This window comes from Hylobates moloch, unplaced genomic scaffold (genome assembly GCF_009828535.3).
Source record: "Hylobates moloch isolate HMO894 unplaced genomic scaffold, HMol_V3 SCAFFOLD_2, whole genome shotgun sequence".
In the NCBI taxonomy this organism is placed as follows: Eukaryota; Metazoa; Chordata; class Mammalia; order Primates; family Hylobatidae; genus Hylobates; species Hylobates moloch.
Window position 1 is genome coordinate 44,684,839 of NW_026652277.1, and position 6,000 is coordinate 44,690,838.

Genomic DNA, 6,000 nt, shown 5'->3' on the forward strand with positions numbered 1-6,000 from the left:
ACTTGCAAGCCAGCACTGAGCTGCCCTCATCCTCACCTCCACTTCCCTCCCCGCAACACTCATCAGTGCCCAAAGTCTGGAGGAGGCCGAGGTGGCAGAGGGCTGGTGTGTCAGTGCTGTCCGGAGCATGTGCACACCCGGCTGGGCTATGACAGCTCTCCGGCTTGGCCCCAGCCCCACTCCAAGATTGGAGTGGGTGCCAGGAGTAGGGAGAGACCAGGCAGCAGGAGCAGACAGGCCCCCTAGGGTGCAGACTGCAGAGACTCCCAGGTCCTGCTCCTGGGAGGGCGGGGCTCTTGCCCACCCAGCTCGCAGCCTTGTCTGAGGGGGACCCTTTGGGAGTGGATCGGGGCCCAGCCTGGCAGTCGAGAGTGTCAGGCCGGGTGATCACCTCAATGCGGGACAGAACCCCTGGACACAGCCCCAGTCAGCCCTGTGCAGAGCCTTCTCCCAAGGTGCGGGAACTTGGCTTGGTGGGGTGGGTGCTGTCACTGCAAAAATTGGCTGGGTCCTGAAGCGGGCACTGCTCCCATTTCCAGCCATGGGGCTCTGAAGTGCGTCCCAGGTCAGCGCCTTGGCCCGGCCACCACGCTCTGTGTGCAAGCGTCACACTGCACGGGACCCAGCTCTGCCTTGGGGACCCTCTCTGCCTGACAGCTGCTCCCCTGCCCGTGGGCGACTTGGCCTGTCCCTATCGTGGTGGCCCCCAGGGCTGTGGGCTTCGAGGACTGTCTGCCTCTTCCACACGTCCTTCCTGCAGCAGCAGAGGGTGAGAGCAGCAACGCAGGGCCAGGGTCGGAGCTACGGAGGCTCTGGGCCTGGGGGTGGGTCCTGCCCGGCAGTGCTAGGGTCCGGGTGGCGCAGTCGGCTGCCTCCCGGACATTGGACATATGGCACAGGGGTACCCCCTCCCCCGCAACCCGCCACTACTGCTCCCACAGCCGCTCCTGCCACCACCGCTGGCGCCTCCCAGCTGCAGCTGGCAAGATGACAGCAACAGCTCCGGATGGCACACCGTTGCCATCAGTATGAATGAGAAATAAGTTTCTATTGCCTTTAGTGCCTGACATCTGTTACAATAGCAGATGTTACCTTAATTAACACAATGTCATATGCATAATATTGCTCAGTTCATAGCTTTTGGATTTTATCATCTGTGTTCCAGGTCACTAGACTCATGAAACGGAATTTAAGTTATGGTGCTATAAGTTTATATGTATCTATTTTCCGTTAATTTTTGCTCCCCCATTTCTAAAAGCCAGAATAAGTTCATGCGAGGTTACTAATAGGTTAAAATTGAAGTTGATTATTTTATACAATAAGTATGTAACTAATTTTTTCCACAAGGAGATGGTATGCAATATCGGTAGATAAGTGATTAGGATAGTGGGCTTCTCTTGATCCTCTGTTTTTGTTTTTCCCACTTTTGCAAGAAGAGAATCAGCTGTGGTATAGGTTTTAGTGGATAGTGTCCCATGTTGAGAATCTGGGAACCTGAATTTTATCTGGCCTATACCACATAATTAAATATTGTTAAGTTGGCTCGTTTCTGAGACGAAAGAGGCTACAGCTGCCTTCCACTAAATGATAAATTCATCTCGCAACTTCTGAATTGTTCGCACAGCGTCATTTGCTTTTACTCCTTAGTTAGGCTACCTGTTTTTTGGATACCTTTTGCTTTTTGACCTGCTAACAAGTAGACAGTGGCAGTTAGAGATCAAGTTAAATTGTCCAGGCTCGGTCCTCAAGTCTGTAATCCCAGCACTTTGATTGCTTGTGCTTAGGAGTTCAAGACCAGCCTGGTCAACATGGCAAAAACCTTGTCTCTATAAAAATAAATCAATAAATAAATAAGTAAGAGATCAAGTTAAAATCAACACATCTAGTCATATTTGAGAACTTAAAGTCATGTTCTCTGAAGGTTTTGAATGACTTCTGTTTACTAGTAAGGATGTGTTCACAGATTAGTTTTAGTCTTAGTTGCCTCTCACCAGATCAAATATTGTGTGGGAGGTAAATTCTAGGAAACTTGAAGAATTTTAAAGAACTCTACCATCCTCATATGGAGATGACCATAATTAGAGGAAACAGTAGGTTATGTCAGAAACTGTTTATTGTTGGGAGCTGAAGCTTTGACCCTTTCCTGTATATTTATTTCACTGATATTCCTAAACCTTTGGTGGTCTTTTGGTCTGTGGGTCATAGCTGGGCTAAGGGGTTAGCCAGAGTTCTCAGTGAAGTAGCAAAAGAGGTTATGTGTGGCATATCAGCAGAGTGGGTACACCCATTTCTCTGGGTTGGGGAGGAAGTGGAGGCTGGGATCAGTAAAGTGGCCTTTTTCTGTTTTTAGACAGTGCCAAAGCATCTCAGACTGGGGTTTCAGCTTTATTTTGGTTTACGAGGAGTTGGTTCAGACACAAGTGAAATTGTGGTGTCTTAACCTCTAGTAAGATTTAAAACATACATGTTGTTTCATCAAGCTTGGTCTCTTAGGAATCCGGTTTATCGTAGAGATGATGTTATTCTGAATTTAGAAGGAAAAGGGTGACAGAGTTTCGTTACAAAGATTACAAAGATGATGATTACAAAGATTACAAACATTTTGTAATCCCTGACTAGAATATAAATGAGTATAGAGATTTTACTTTTTAAGAAGGATAGAAATCCTACGTACAGTAAATCTATTTTTCTAAAACATGTTTTACTTCCACAGCAGTTTTATAAAATTGGCAGCTGACTTATTTTTTGTGGTCCTATCTTCTAGCCTGAGTGTTAACCAGGTGGACACGCAGATTAAGACTAGGAAATAAAACCAATTAAACTTTTATCCTACTGTACCAGGTTCGAGTGCGTACATGGTTGTGCGTAGATCTTTCTTTCACACACAGGATTTGAGTGTTCTTTTTTTTTAACAAAAATTTGTGAAACATAAAAGTATATAGTAAACAGTTGAAGAATTTACTAAAAGAAAGCTAAGAATTCAGAAAGAATTCTAAAAGAAAGCAAAGTGTTGGAGTAAATATTGCACAAAATATAAAACATTTAGTTCTATACAGTGACATGTAAATATTAATTTTAGTTGCTTTGAAACAACAAAATAAAAATATCAGTTTCAGTTGTTATGATTTAAAAATATGCGTTGTATGTATCCATGCAGTTAAACAAAACGCATTTTTGAAAAAACAAAGCATGATAGGAACCCTAAAAGATAAAAATGAGACCTCTATTAAAAATAGTATTTCCTATCTAGCACTATGATTCCAGTCCTAGACTCTCCCAGCTGGAAGAGAGATGGTAGGAAGGCAGGGCATTGAGAAAAAAGGGGATGGTTCTTGACTTGTGGCTTCATTTCAGCTCTAAGACAACTTAAATTCTAAAAGGGCAGAAAATCACAAGGAATGAAGATTAGAGCAGATTTAGTTCAAATAAAAAGGGATGCCCTCAATGATAGTCAATTCCATGTACTCAGAAAGCAGTACTGGAATTGACATTATGAGGTGGGGAGGTGGGTTTCTTCTTGGCATCTGGGTCTTTTCTGATATCCTCAAGCTTGATGATGAAACTAAAAGACTTCAGCTGCTTGCATCATTTGTCTTTATCTTTCTAGATCAGGAGTTCAAAAGCCCTTTGCTCAAATCCACTCATAGATTATTTTTGTAAATGAAGTTTTATTGGAACATGGCCATACCCATTCATTTACGCATCATTTATGTTGTAGCTTTAGTGCTATAACAGTAAAGGTGCATAGTTGTGATAGAGACCATATGGCCTGCAAAGCCTAAAATATTTGCTCTCTGACAGAAAAAGTTTGCTCACCTCTATTCCAGATGAAATATCTTTTTAATTTTAGTCTATTATTTAGCTCAAGTATATGAGTCAATCCTTCACCCTCATCCCCACCCTGTCATTTCTAGTTACATCAAGTCAGTTTTGAGGTGCAATGGACTGTATTCCATATACTGTGTCAGATGCATGAGCATAGCTCTGAACCATTCAATACAATGCTTTCTCTTTTGTTTTCATGCATCCTGATAATGCCTTGCATTATGGTCAGCATGGGTCACTGAATCAATGATATTAGGGATAAGTATTTAATGATCTTTTGATCCCTTTCTGGTAATAAGTAACAGTTCCTTTTACAAAATCTTGTAAAATCTTACAAAATCTTGTAAAATCTTACAAAATCTTGTAAAATCTTACAAAATCTTGTAAAATCTTACAAAATCTTGTACTTTGAATTTATACCAGGTGTAAATAATCCTACTTGCATTTGACATGTAACTTATCTGACACTTGTCTGTAACTTACCTGTTAATTTTTTTGCCGTTTCTTTACAGTCTCTTGTGAGATAGTTCTGTAGTTATCCCTGTTGTCCTCACTTTCTTTAAAAAAAAATTTTTTTTTTTTGAGACAGGGTCTTGCTCAGTCATCCAGGCTGGAGTGCAGTGGCCCAATCATGACTCACTGCTGCCTTGACCTCCTAGGCTCAAGAGATTCTCCCACCTCAGCTTCCTGAGTAGCTGGGACTATAGGCCATGTGCCACCTTGCTCAGCTAATTCTTTTTTTTTTTTTTTGATAGAGATGAGGTCTGACTACGTTGCCCAAGCTGGTCTCATGTTCTCACTTTCACTAATCAAAGATCTTAGAATCATTTGTAAATCTTTGAATTGTAATAAGAATAATATCAGTACCTTTAATATGCATGGTCCTTTAAAAATTTGAAGTGCTTTCAGATTGACTGTCTAAATTGATGCTTGTAACAGTGTTTGTTCGCTTCTGGGAAAGGGATCTGATTGGCTAGAGGAAAGAATGGGAGGGAAACAAATTTTCAGAGAAATAATTTTTATAGCTTTTAAATTTTGTATAATGCGTGCATTAGCTACCTATTGCTGAGCAGCAAATTACCATCAGTTTAACAGATTAAAGCAACACATATATTATCTCAGAGTTTCTGTGGGTCAGGAATGCAGGCACAGCTTAACTAGGTTCTCTGTATCAGAGTGTCTCACGAAGCTGGTTTTAAAGTGTCGGTCAGGGTTGAGTCTCATTCAAAGGCTTGGTTGTGGAAGGATCTGCTTCCAAGCTTACATAGTTGTTGGCAGGATTCAGTTCCTTGAGGACTATTGGACTGAGGGCCTCACTTCCCACTTATCTGTTTGCTGGAGGCATCCCTAGTTCTCCGACATGACAGCTTGCTTTATCAAAGCACACAAGCCAAGAAGGCAATAGGGGAGTCTGCTTGCAAAACAGAAGTCAAAATTTTGTGTTACCTAATCATGAAAATGTCATCCCATTATTTTTTCCATATTTGATTCCTTAGGACAAGTTGTTAGGCCATCCCACACTCAAGGGGAGGGAATTACACAGGGGCATGAATACCACAAATTGGGGATCATGGTGGGCTATTTTAGACTCAGCCCAGCACAAAGAATATGTATTACCTATTTAGTAAAATTAAATAAATAAAAGTGCTTTTAGATATCCAAGAATTTTAAATGAAAATGCAAGTCTCAGTACAATATGTAAAATATGGCTCAACTTTTGTAAATAAAAAAGAACGTGCACATACACACACATATAAAAATGTAGACAAAATGGTGAGAATGCTACCCATCCAATGGTCAGCAATGATTATGTCTATGGAGCAGAGGGAGAGATGAATGGGTATAAAGAAACTTTCACAATTGAATCTACCTCTTTTCTTCTCAACATGGTAAGAAAGGAATTACAGTCATTTTATTAATAGAAAGTTGTACAGGATAAATGGTTTTTCAATGGCACATACTTACTTAATTGCAGGAACAGGTCTCAGAAGATGGTTTGCCTGAACAGCCAAGATTTTTCTATCCAAGTTATTTATTTTTAAACTAAATTATTTTATTCAAATAATTTATTAAAAAGTTTAAAAGATTATTTATGAGAATGATCAATATTCGTTTCTCCCCTGATACCTAGCACATCTTATTGGGTGGCCATCACCATTCAATATGTCTGATTAT